Source organism: Lactuca serriola, chromosome 5, assembly GCF_051521515.1.
Source record: "Lactuca serriola cultivar US96UC23 chromosome 5, Lser_US96UC23_V15, whole genome shotgun sequence".
In the NCBI taxonomy this organism is placed as follows: domain Eukaryota; kingdom Viridiplantae; phylum Streptophyta; class Magnoliopsida; order Asterales; family Asteraceae; genus Lactuca; species Lactuca serriola.
Window position 1 is genome coordinate 335,561,704 of NC_136412.1, and position 13,597 is coordinate 335,575,300.

General features: G+C 36.3%; 1 non-coding gene across 1 annotated transcript; it reads right to left on the reverse strand.

Moving 5' to 3' along the window:
* Window positions 1-6,128: 6,128 nt before the first annotated feature.
* On the reverse strand, window positions 6,129-6,217 carry LOC145056242 (small nucleolar RNA U36a). The gene has a single exon (XR_013685772.1). It is a non-coding gene; the product is annotated as a small nucleolar RNA U36a (small nucleolar RNA).
* Window positions 6,218-13,597: the final 7,380 nt, after the last annotated feature.

Sequence of the window (13,597 nt, forward strand, 5' to 3'; positions counted from 1 at the left end):
TAACTCTTGTTTACTATAATTAATATTGCTAACTTGCAATACTTACCTTAATAATCATGCAATCATAACATTTATACTCCCACTATCATGATGATTATTATAAACATAACACTTATGCTCCTACTAGCTTTGACATGTATTCAGAAACAACTTAACTTTCAGAAAAACAATGCCTATTGAATTTCTTTAAGTTCATATTTCTAATACCCAATGCTTTGATAATCTTTTATCAATGCTTCTTAAACTTATACACCTTTGCCTTAGATAGCTCATATGTGTGTCTTAAACAATCCAGACTAATTGCCAAATCTCATAATTTGAATCATGGAAAGGGATACCGTAACCATAATCGAATTCGAGAATACAATTTTCACAATTACTATCTTCTTAAAATCTTTCTTAGTGAAAGCATTTCCTCACAGTCATTTTCATGAAGGAGGGAATCTTATGACACTTAGATTTTAATGGTGTATGTGTTCCTATCCATGTGAATTTGTCAAAACCAAAGTTTACGACAAATTCAAACTCATATGGACCGAACTTTCTTAATCTTGATTTCTTGCCGGTAACACAGCTGCCCACCATGTCTTCCAAGTAGTTAAGCAGCTCACCCTTTCCTATCAATGTACTTTCAATTGATCAAGTTCCTTGCCTTTTATGCATTCAAATGAGAACTCATAGGGTTCACATGCATAATTAACTCAATTGGAACGGCACAGAAACAAGGTAATGTCAACACGATAGGTTGTAAACCTCTACTCGTGTGCTAGTGATGATCGATAAGGTTTATTCTTGATTTGTTCTTGAAACCTTTCAAGACCATTAAGACTCCCACTGACTCCTTGACATATAAGATTCTCTTGTCAATAAACATTTCTTGACAAACAAATATTCAAGAGTTAGTGTAGCCTTTATCAAGACAAAACATTTCATAAAATTGGTCCTAGTTGGTCTTTGTCTTATCCAAGACATCACAACTTTCCAATTTCAAATGTGTGAGAATAGGAAAGCCTTTTTCCAAATTCTACATTTGATGAATGTTATAAACCTTCCTAAGACTTGTCACTTAATGTCACAATCTTAACTCTAAGACTTGTTTTGGAATGAAGTATGATTGACTTCTTGATTTAACCATTTCTTCAATTCTTGATTCCTCTTCTTATACATACACTTGTACTAAGATTTATTTAGAGGATCAATTAAGATATGGTTCTTAATCATTAAGTCATATCATAAATCATAAAAGGTACTCTCCCTTCTTCTTAGAATAGAGAAACTTTTATCTTTCTGCCTACTTGATTCTTCTTATTCGTTCTGCTATTGATTTAAACCTTTTTCAATCAATTCAGAATTACACTTAATCTTATAAGCATAATCATATTTACTAATCCTTTAGTAAATCATGACGAATATCTTTGTTACCCTTGTGGTGGACTTGATCAACACACAACTTTTGTGTACTCGATCTAACAGTCTTTCACTTGACACTTTGTCAACGAATTAGTCTAATTTCCAAATATGAAATTTCTCATTCATCGTGCAACCAAGTTGCATGATTCCAAGTTTCTGTCCAATTGAAACTTGGGCGATGAGAAACTCTCTCTATTTGGTAAATACTTGACATTTCCACTATTAACATAATTAAGAATCTTATCCATTCGTTGTAGAAATATGCAAACATCAATTTTCATAATGATTTCATTGTAAGGAAATAAATAAATAAGTCATATCAAAAAAAATTATTTTATTAATAAAAGCAGCGGAAAACATTTGTCCTTACAATGCAAAATCAACTGAAAACTATGTAGTCAAAAGAAAATTCCTAACAACTCTATCATAACTTTCTAAGCTCAAAATCTAATCTTCAAATCCATGCGATCGAGATCCATTTCTTCGTGATTAGATTCATATTGCTCTTTCATCAAGCTTCCTCTCTTTTCACTGATCCTGCAAAACATTCAAATACAATCTTATCACATCATGTATTAAGAATCAACGAATAGGAACTTAATGGAATTAGATAGTGGATTTTACCTGAAGCACAGCCATATTTTTTGACTCTCCCATCTTCTGGACTCTTCAGGCTCTTAGGGCAGACTTGTATCCAACGCCCTTTCTCTTGGCAGCAAACACAGGTCGGTTCTCCTAGAATGTCCTCGGAAGTATGGTTGGTTGACTTTCCCAACAAATATGCTCCATTGCTTTGCCAAATCATTTCTGATTCAGCAGCAATGAGCATGTAAGTTAGGTCAATGAGGTTTGCATCATGATCCATCATATAATACTTTCTTTTGAACTCATTATATGATTCAGGGAGTGACTGTAGAACCCAGCCTATAGCCAACTCATCAGGGAATGACGCACCCAACATAATCAACCTATCGATGTGTGATTTCATTCCTAGAACTTGGGCACACACGGGTTTACCATCTTCATGTTTCATTTCCAATAGGGCTTTAGTGACATTGAACCTTTCAATTCTTCGATCTTATGGGTTAGAGAGAATAATTGGAGGAGGAGGAGGAAGTGAAGCATGATCTCTTGTTCCTCGATCGAATCGTGGAATATCATCTTCGTGTGGAATGCTTGTTCCACGGGATTTAGGAAGACCATAGTTGTCGAACTTTGACATCTACAAAACAGGAGAAAAATAAATTCAAGTTAGTTGATTGATTGAGTCCTTAATAAATCACCCAAATGAGATATTAAGGCTAGGACCCAACACAATACGCTACAACCTAGAAAAGGGATGCCGTAATCTAGTTGCAGAATATTTGAAGGTAAGTGAATGACGATTCACTAATTTCCACCATGAAAAACGAAAAAGAAATTTAAGTTTTAAATCTATGAAAACTCCTAGATCCTTTGAGATTCATTGAACATTTCAACGGCATGTTTAAATCTCGATATGCCCCTCTAGTTTGTGACTGGGATGCCGAGGATCACAAAGCGGGTGTGAATAACCATGCAAACTTACATGGTGCCTCCACATGTTACAGTCACCTATTCGATGTGCCGGTAAACCACACACGTTCCACCGAACTATGACAAACATTGAGTCACCCTTTGCTACCTTTGCTTAGAACCATTTAGCGTGCCGGTAAACCACACACGCTCCATTAACGTCTTCGCAAGGGCACAAAGTGTAATTTCATGGAATTGCATCAATTCACTTTTGCCTAAAGTAACTAAGATTGGGAATTTGTAAAACATTTAGTTACTTTTGTACTTCATTATACTTATAATGGAAAGTTTTGTCCTATCCTACCCGTTCGGCTAACGACCCTCCACTAGTCAAGAGTGCAGTGGGTAAGAGTGGATACCCATTCAATCGCCATTTATAGGCAATTTCCTTAAACACCCCTTATAGACTAGCTTCGTGAATGAGGCCTACTAACGATAAGACTGACTTTTACTCATACATATATATAATGTTAGACTTTTAATGTTATATGTAGTATAGGGTGTATTTTACACTTTTAAAATACTAGGTGGTCAAATTTAACAATTATACTTTTAATTCAATTAATTTGTAAACCAAAACTTTTATGGATTTATTAAACCTCTTTTAATTATACACCTTAATTAATTAATAAAACCATAAGGGTGTGATATGAACTTTTCAAAACATCACTAGGGTTGTAGAATTTAACATTTCCTAAATTAAACCTTTTAATCAACTTTTAAATCCCAAAACTTGAGGTCAAGTTTTTGAAACATTTCAAAACATTAGGGTTTAGAATTTAAATATACATCAAAATTAAACTTTTAATCAAAATTTAAATTCCAAAACTTGAGGGAAAGTTTTGAAACCTTTTCAAAACATTAGGGTTTCAACTATTTAAATTTCAAAACAAAACTTTTAAGTTCAAATTTAAACAATAAAACCTAAAGGGGAAAATTGAAACTTTTCATACAAGATAATTCAAATCTATATTACAAATAATCAAACTTTATCTAATAAAACAAGTGATTATCTAAATTTTGACAATTATTTTCTATTTAGGTAAGGATAATCACAAAATATTGATAAAATTCGGATTTTATAACAAAAACATGTTTATGGTAATTATCCAAAGCCAAAACAGGAAGAAAATCGCGAATCTGAGCTGTCAGACCCTTTGACTCGTCGAGTTTGGACCTAGACTCGTCGAGTACAGCTGACTCGGCGAGTTCACCAAGTGACTCGGCGAGTCAAACACTCAGAAGCTCAAAAAATCGATTTTCAGTGCTGATTTCGATCAAATATGCATCAATACAATAGAAACCAATCAAGGCTCTGATACCACTGATGGGTTTTAGCCATAAGAACATCCTATGTGCTCATACAAACCCTAATGCTTGGATCTAAGTTTCTCTATTGTACATGCAATTCATCCAAGACTATAAACCCTAGTTCTAGCATACAAGTAATCATATTAACATAAGAATGGGTTTAAGTTATTACCTTGATTGTTATGTAGCAATAACAATCCCAAATCCTCCTTGTATTGACTTTAGAAAGCCTAGAGTCACAAATGTCACTCCTCTAATGGTTCACAAACACCAAGAGCAAGAGGAGAAGAGAAGGAGGCTACCTAAAACGTGTGGAAACCCTAGAAGAAGTCTTGTCCACGTTTTTGGGCATAAGGGTTCTTTAAATAGTGAGACTATTAGGGTTATCTAACAAGGAAACCCTAATTTGGATGCTTAAGCCCTAAGCAACCCATGGGCTCCCTCCTTAAAGGCCTTTGGACGATTTCTAATGGGTTTCCCCATAGAATTCGTCCACCCCTTTAATATGGAGTCCATTAGCTCAATATTCAACTATCATACAATTGACAGTTCTAGTCCCTTAAGTTCAATTAATGTCTTTTAGTCACAAACTTAATTCTTATTAATTCTTGACTAATATTAATTAAACAATATGATTTCTCCTTTAATATATTATTCTCATAATATATTAATAAATCATATTTAATCCTTTCTCTCCATTATTCATCCTATCAAGTTGCTTTGGTGAAGGCAACCCAAAAGGACCATGCACCATCGGGTCAAGTACATACCAAAATAGTTATGGACTTAGACACTAATCCAACACCTTTGTGAGTAAAAAGCTTCAAACTTGCTCATTAGTTTCATAGATTCGTTTAATTTTCAGATTTGTCACTTTTTGGTCACTTTAGTGCATAAAGTTTATATCTTGAAAGTTTGTGACCTTGTTATGGATAAAGTTGGAAACTTTATCCATCTAAACATCATATTGATTCAGATTTGAAGGTTGGAGACTTGGACTTAATGGATTAAGTTAAGAAAGATGCATTTTAGGTCGCTTTGAGACTTAAAGACGGACCATCCTAATGGATAAAGTTGGAAACCTTATCCATTATGGAGCTATTAGGAACCATAAAAATGTGATCTTGGTCCCTTTCTTCCCTCCATGCAAGAGTTATGATGCCTTGGTCTATGTATTAAGTTAGGGATTTGGTGTGTGGACTCCTTCTAGCCATGGAAAGCCATAAAGTTGGAAACAGGGCCGGTCCATTGGTTTTCTATACCCAGAGCGAGATGATTAAATGATGCCCTTATATTTGTATCGACGATATTTATATAACATAAATTTAATTAATCATATGTACAATAATTTTTTCTATATAATTAAACTCTATCAGTTTACATTTAGATCCTTCATATGTAAATACAATGCTGATAAATTTTCATAAATTAAGAATATGCCTCAACCTGCCAACCAAACATACATTTTATACTTCTAAGTGAAAAAGAAAACAAAATACTAATAAATGATTACATCAAGGAGAATCCTTAATAAGTTTAAGTTATATATATATATATATATATACACACACACACACACACACCAGCTTTAGCTTGTGGTTCTCCCTGTGAAACAAAGTCTAGGATCACCTTGGATTAACTCATCATCAGCATATGATTAATCAAAATAAAATCTTTGAAACTTAAAACTGGATAGCATTTTAAGAATCAAAGCTCAAAGTAAATAACAACTTTATCAGTCTTGGATCATCTGAAGTACTATTTTCATCACTGCAAGAGTTTAACAAAATCCTCAACAAAAATGAAATCAAACATAAAAATCCAAACTTGTATTCTTTAGCTTGATGCAAAATCAGCTCATATTAAGAAATTCAATCATTTTATGTCCTTTACTTCATTGATAAATCTTAGAAGCAATGATAAATCAATCAAGTCACTGTTTTGATACACAAATAAATCTTATGTGTAAAATAGAACTATTTTAAAGGAAACCAGTTGTAACAGATTAGACCTCCAAGTTAACACCACCTAGGGTTAACTATATGCCTCCATGACTAAACTTCATTCAAAAAGAAATTTGAGAAAAAAGCTTCATTCGTGTTGAGATGTAAATGGCGATAGAACTGCTAGGATGTGAACCAAGAACTTGAGAAGAATATTTGGTGTGGCTTGTTGTTTATCACCCACATAGAAGCAATCAATGCCTAGTGTGAAACCACGACTTTGCCAAAACTTCACCATAAAACTTCAAATTAATGAAATTAGAGTATTTAGAAATTAGAAATCGACTCATAAAACTTTGAGGGCTATGTAATCGACTGATAACTAATAAATTTGAAAGAATAAAATCAGATTTAAATAGAAATATCCCTTCTTATCTATGAAATCTACGATTGAGAAAAGTAATAACGGACGATTTCTATGTGTGGTACTCCGATCGACAACAACTTGGTTCTAGGCAAACATTTAGTTTTTTAGGCGCAATTTAGGAATACAATCGATAGTCTCTTCAGTTGCTACATTCCCGCTCGCCGCTGCCCTTCGTTCACACGACTGAAATCAGAAAATAAGAGTATTGGGCTGTTTTTATTGGCCACTGTTATAAATACTATATATAGCTAGACCTAAAAATTGATGCCCTGGGCCTTAGCCCAACTCGCCCAGGTATTGGGGTCGGCCCTGGTTGGAAACTTTATAACTTAGAACATTATTTGGGACTAGATTTGAGCTTTATACGTGAGATCTTAATGGAATAAGCAGTTAAAATGGAACTAGTCAAGTACGTTGGATGTACCTAATAGCATGCTAAGCATACCAGGCTGGAGCCTCGTAATCAGGAATGGATGTGTTACGCTGAGTGTAGTGACTAAGTATGTTGGGCATACTCAGTTTGGGTTGACCTCATTTGACTTTTTGGTTTTTTGACCAGTTTGACTTTTGGTCAAACTTGGGTAGAATTAAATGTTTGACTAAGAATTGGGCGTGGTTTGGTTTAGGAAGTTTGGGTTGGCTGTTCTAATGTTGAGGTAGCTGTTGGGCTTATGTTGAGTAGTTTGGGTGAGTTTCTTCATTGTACTTGTGGGTCGAAGGCACCAATGTCAGCCCATTAGATAAGATTTGTAGGATGATAGTTGTCTTTATGACACTTACTGTTATGCTAGTATGTGATTGTTGTCTTTGTGACTCTTGTTGATATGATTGTATGCTTAGCTTTAGGGGTACCCATTACCGGTTGAAAGAGACTGAAGGGGGGGGGGGTGAAATAGACCCAATATCGGTTGAAAGAGACCGAAAGGGGTGAAATAGACCCAGTACCGGTTAAAAGAGAGCGAATGGGGGGGGGGGATGTGACATCCCCAATTTCACGGCCAGAAAAGACCGATTTGTTTATGCTTATTAAAATCAGAGTATTCTTTTCAAAAGAGTAATAGTGCGGAATTTGTTCCCAAAAACATGACAATATTATTATAAAAGCATTTCCGAGGAAATGTATTTATATTTAAAAACATTGGAATGTCATGGTCAATACAAAAACATAAGAATAAACGTAATATTACATGCCTTACAATAGTTTATTATTCTAATGGCCTATTCTTCTTTAAATCTCACTCCATATTTAAACTCATCACACATGTGCCTTACGCCACTACCTGTGATACAAATAAATTGAGTGGGTCAGGCTTGGGAAATCCTAGTGAACACATAGGGTTTTCAACCCACAATAATATAATTAATTTGTTTTAATTATACATTTCACCATAAACAAATAACATAGTTACCCATTCCCGTTACTCTTACTCTTCGGTTCTACAATGATGATCTTGGGAGAACACCTGTGAGCAACGATACACATTGTTGCCCCGGGGATTCCTTAGCAATATATGTCAATAAGGCAACCATGGGGGGATAGAGTACACCGAATGAACATACCATTTGTAACATCCCGAAATTCAGGTATAACTATTTAAACCTTCTCCTTTTTCAAGTTGTCAAGATTAGCCCTTAAGTTGGAAAGTGTTGCAAATGAGTACGTTGGGCGTACTGGAGAGTACGCTGCTCGTACTCATGCGCTTAAGATGGACGCGGACTTGCCTAGGTACGCTGGACGTAGTGGTCCCAGATGCAAACTCTAATTTAAGGCTTGTGCACTATAAAAGGAATGCTAAGGCCTTATCCTCAGCCACCATTTCAGAGAGTGAAACCCTAAGAGAGCATTTCCTTTGTCCTAAAGCTTGTGTGTGAGTATTTTGAGCTAAAGGCGCCTTTGTATGGTAGTGAAGAAAGAGGAGAGGAGCTTGTGGAGGCTAGGGTTTGAAGTTTAAGCTTGGATATGAGTTCTTTAGAGGAAGGAGCTTCACTTTGAGGTAAAAAGCTCGAAACTTTCCTCTTTATTTTGGTTTGGTGTTTTTTGGTCCATTTATAGGGTTTAAGTCCCAAAGGTGGAGAGTTTATGAGCAAGAGGGGCTCTATGGACCTAGATCTGTCCCATTTCAGTGTTATGTGTGATGTTCATCCATAAAAATCCCATCTTGGTCGTTGTTATGGAGTCATGCTTGAGTTATGAGCTTTAGAGTGTTGAAAGTGGAGAGATTTGGGTGTTGGTGACTCTCACAACCATGCAAAGGCTTAAAGTCACCAACTTTATGGATTAAGAGGCTTAGGGTGGTCAGATCTGAAAGTTGGTCGTGGGTCTTAACCGTTTAAGACCCCAAAAGCTAAGGAGTCTGAAACTGGGAGTTACGCTAGGGGTAATCCCAGTACGCGCAGTGTAGGGGGTCACGTTCCCCATTTCTGTGAGGCTGTCGGGTACGCCCAGCGTACAGGTCTGGTACGCGCAGCGTAACCGGGAGAGTTGACTTTTGGTTGACTTTTAGGGTTTGGTCAATGTTAGGGTCTTTGAGCCTTGAGAGCGGTAAAATGGTCCTTTACCCTTCTGAGAGTGCTAAGAGAGGGATCTAGTCTAGCCTTGAGAGTTGTATTGATTAGAGTGCTTATTCCATGTGATTAGGCGGAGGCTAGACTAGATTTTACCGAGTTCGAGATTACCAAGTTACCTGTGGTGAGTCTTCTCACTATACTTTACCTGGAAGGGTACCTATGTGTGACCAGAAGGTCTTATATGCTATGAGATGTATGTGTTATATGTTGATATGTGATATGTATGCGTTATGTATGTTATGTATGATGAGGACCGGAAGGTCCAGATGATATGGACCGGAAGGTCAAGAGGACATGAACCAGAAGGTCGATACGGGTAGGGACGGAAGGTCTACCGGGATTCGGGATGGAAGTCCCCTGAGACACTAGGACCGGAGGGTCCTACAGAGTTATGGCCTGGAAAGGCATATGTGTTGTATGTGGTATTTTGGGGAACTCACTAAGCATTTATGCTTACAGTTGTTGTGTTGTGTGTCTTAGGTACTAGTGAGGACTGTGGGAAGGCGCCGACATGATCCGTACACACTGAGAGGATTCATGTATTTGAGATCTTTTGAGATTCTGGGATTTGTTTATTATGATGACATTGGATACAGTTATTGGTTATTGTTTTTGGTGATTGAAAATATGATTTAAAAATGAAAAATTGTTTTGAAAATTTACGTCGTTACACCGTTCATTAACACCTACAGGTTGCGAACCTGCTAGTGTTCCCATTGGACTGTCTAGAATAGTCTGTGGTCATCATCTATACTCTACTAAATGACAGTTCACCATTGGTACAATAGTACCTGAACGCCCTCACCTTTTTATTATTTCACATTTTACAACCCAACACGACCCAATATGTTTAAGATATGATAAAATAAATAATTTAATATTTTATCAAAAACTGGATTCAGCCAAATAAACCAAGTAGAACACAAGTATTGTAAATACAAGTAATAAACACATATAGCAGTTAAGCAGTTAAATACTTGTATCTATGTGTAAGTTGAAATTAACTATGTACTCACCTGACTAGTTAGTGAAAACTAACTACTATTGTGGAATCAAGCTTACGCCTAATTTCCACCTTGCTAAAACATTATCTCGTTCTGTAAGCGTAGTTTTGTAATCGGCATCCTTACACACTTTATTTATGTACGAGTCACCGCTCGAACATCCTGGATTTTTAATCGGAGAAATATAGCACTCTAGGCTATTTATACTTGACTATAACACAATTTTCATTAAGAATATTTATCCTAAATAATATTCTATTTAAAAATGTTATTTTACCACTTTTCGATAAGTTTATAACAAGATTTATACAAATATTACATACGCATAATATTTGTCTACATAACACGTATATGATAAATAAGTATTTATATAACCTGTAACGCATACGAAGAAAATTAATCTTATTCGAGGATTTTAATTATTTGATAAAATGAATATTTATTATTATTATCCCCTTAACATCTAGCCCTAACTCATGGGCATTACAATTCTCCCCCACTTAGGATGATTTCGTCGAAATCACAAACCCAACGAATACATATGATCTCCGCTACACACTTTTTTTCATGTAAGAATTGTCTTTCACACTTTTTTTTCCCAAGTTGGTTCTCCCTTACTTAGGTTCGACCTCTCTTATGCTGCTACTTACAACCAATCAAAGCCCAAGTTGGACCCAACTATGTGATTGTTAATCTTCTTTCTCTTTGAAAGAAGCTTATGATCGTTGTTGAGCATCAACGCTACCGGTTGATCTAAAACCAATTGGTGTTAGAAACGGCACAACCTTACCCATATAGCGCATTCAGCCCTCCAGGACCAGGCATTCTATTCCGACACTCCAGGCCATCGTGCGAGGACTTGGTCGATGCCATTTCTGACCCCCAACAATCATCATATTAATGACTTTATCATCACCAACATAGCATCACTGTGTGTGCTCGCAACGAGTGATCTTCTCATTTCTCAAAATCATGGTCTGATATAGATCATGACAAGCACAAAGTCGTTTATCAACGCACATGTGTACACAATGGTATAAGAGGGTAATAGTAGCTACAACAACGGTTTCTAAACTTGATAGTTTCTTTTCCTCTTTGTTGGGATGATTAATTTTTCGCTCTTTAATTGATCATCTTGACCACATCTAAATTACTTGGAAACAGACGCACAACAAACATACTTATGCGTATTTTTATCAACTGTTACCTTTATGGCTTGCCTACCGATTTTCAAACTCTTCAGACTTCTTACTTGATGGCAATGCTCAAACTTGCACCCACTCTTCATTCTCTATTAGACCTTCGGTCATAATCTCCGAGCTAAAAACGCAATTCTCATTGAAGACTCCTACTCCTTAAAACGGGGTCATAGAATCAACCCAAGATAAGGTCTTCACTTTTGCTACAATAACAATTCAAATGGTCATATTCTAATGAACTTTGTTTTCATAACGCAAAAAACACACAACGAACCAGACTCTTGTATCTAATAGTCAAATACTATCACGGAAGAAACCTTCCTTCATGTTCTAATGTCATATAATCTATTCATAGCAAGTAGAATTTCTAGCTAAGAGCTCTTACCTTAACAACGATCACGATACTTCTATTGATCGCTTCGATTACCTTTCACTTCAATCTTCTGGATTAAGTCAGATGCTACATCGAACTTGGTTCTCTGAACCACATAACATACTCATCTTAGTCGGACTCGATTTGATATGACCACTAGGGTCAGAATAACAATCATCTTCTTAGTCATTACTGAAAAGATGGTAACGACATACTTGAACAAAACGAAATCAATTACTAGCTTCTTGGTAACCTTGTGACTTTCCCCGATCCAAGTGTGAGTCATGTGCTTCTGGTAGTATAGGCCTCTACTACCATTCACACCTACTCATACTCGTCCCAAGTATTACCTCGCAGTTTTCCAAGTCGCCATACAAGAATTTCACATAATCATTTAACACATCAGATAAAAAAATCAATGTTTTATATTATTTCTTGAAGCGGTTACATAGATGTTCAAGTTCAACCTATAGTATACCTCTAATAGGCTACACCACATGATACTATCCACGTGGTTACTTCATAGATCCTTATTCATGATCCCTTGCATTGGCGCCTGCTTCGTCAAGGATCATTTGGAATGCTCTTGCCTTTGGCTTTAGCGGTGCATTCTCTCTTGCTGATTCATTTTTCTTCGGGTAGTCCATAGAAATATGCCCTTCTTCATTACATCTGTAACACACCTTCTTGGTAAATGTACACTCATTGGCGTAATGCCCAGTGTCCCCACACTTGGAACAAGTCACCTTCCTTCCATATTTTCCAGAGTGTTCCTTTTTGCACTTCCCACACCATTTTTCTTTACTTACTCCTTCTCCAGAACTTGAGACCATGTTGTTCTTGTTGGACCTTGAAGATCCCTCAAATTTCCTCTTCTTGCCAACTTCAACCTTGTTGGCGATTTTGCCTTTGATCATTTCTTCAACAGACTTAGCAACCCAGATGGTTGCCTCAAGACTTGGTGTCCGACGCATTGGCACAGTAGGTTCGTCCTTATTTTGTTGAAGTAAACGCCTTGTCTCTTCCATCTGACGATCCAACATCATTTGCATCATTGCATGTACTCGTGCCATCGGGATTGGCTCGGGTACAACTGCTACTTTTGGTGCACGCTCAATCACTTGTGGCTCAGGCTGCGGGTTACCGCTTTCCAATCCACTTCGAGTTCTCACCATGTCAATCTATACACCAAATCAGACGTTCAGTGTGCAGTGACGAGAATTTAGATAGGGGAATCAGACGTATAAATCTCCTTATCACTTTGAAAAAGTTACATGCCAGTTCTAATACCGTAATTGAACGTTTAGAAATCTGAACACATAAATTTTCTAGATCCGGTCGGCAACAGACCATAGATCCGATCAAATAATGGCGTCATAAAGCATCACATAAAGCAATTTAGGCATCTTCCCTAAATAAGCTAGTGTTTGTATCTATTAAGGTGTACTACCTAAAATATATTACACACACTCCTCACAATCATCGCTTAGCATTCTAAGTTTAAGTCTAGAAATAAATCCTTATTCCTAGTTCGTTAAACTAATGTTCTGATACCAACTGTGACATCCCTAATTTCATGGCCAGAAAATACCGATTTGTTTATGCTTATTTAAATCAGAGTATTCTTTTCAAAAGAGTAATAGTGTGGAATTTGTTCCCAAAAACATGACAATATTATTATAAAAGCATTTCCGAGGAAATGAATTTATATTTAAAAACTTTGGGATGTCATGGTCAATACAACAACATAAGCATAAACGTAATATTACAGGCCTTATAGTAGTTTATTATTCTAATGGCCTATTCTT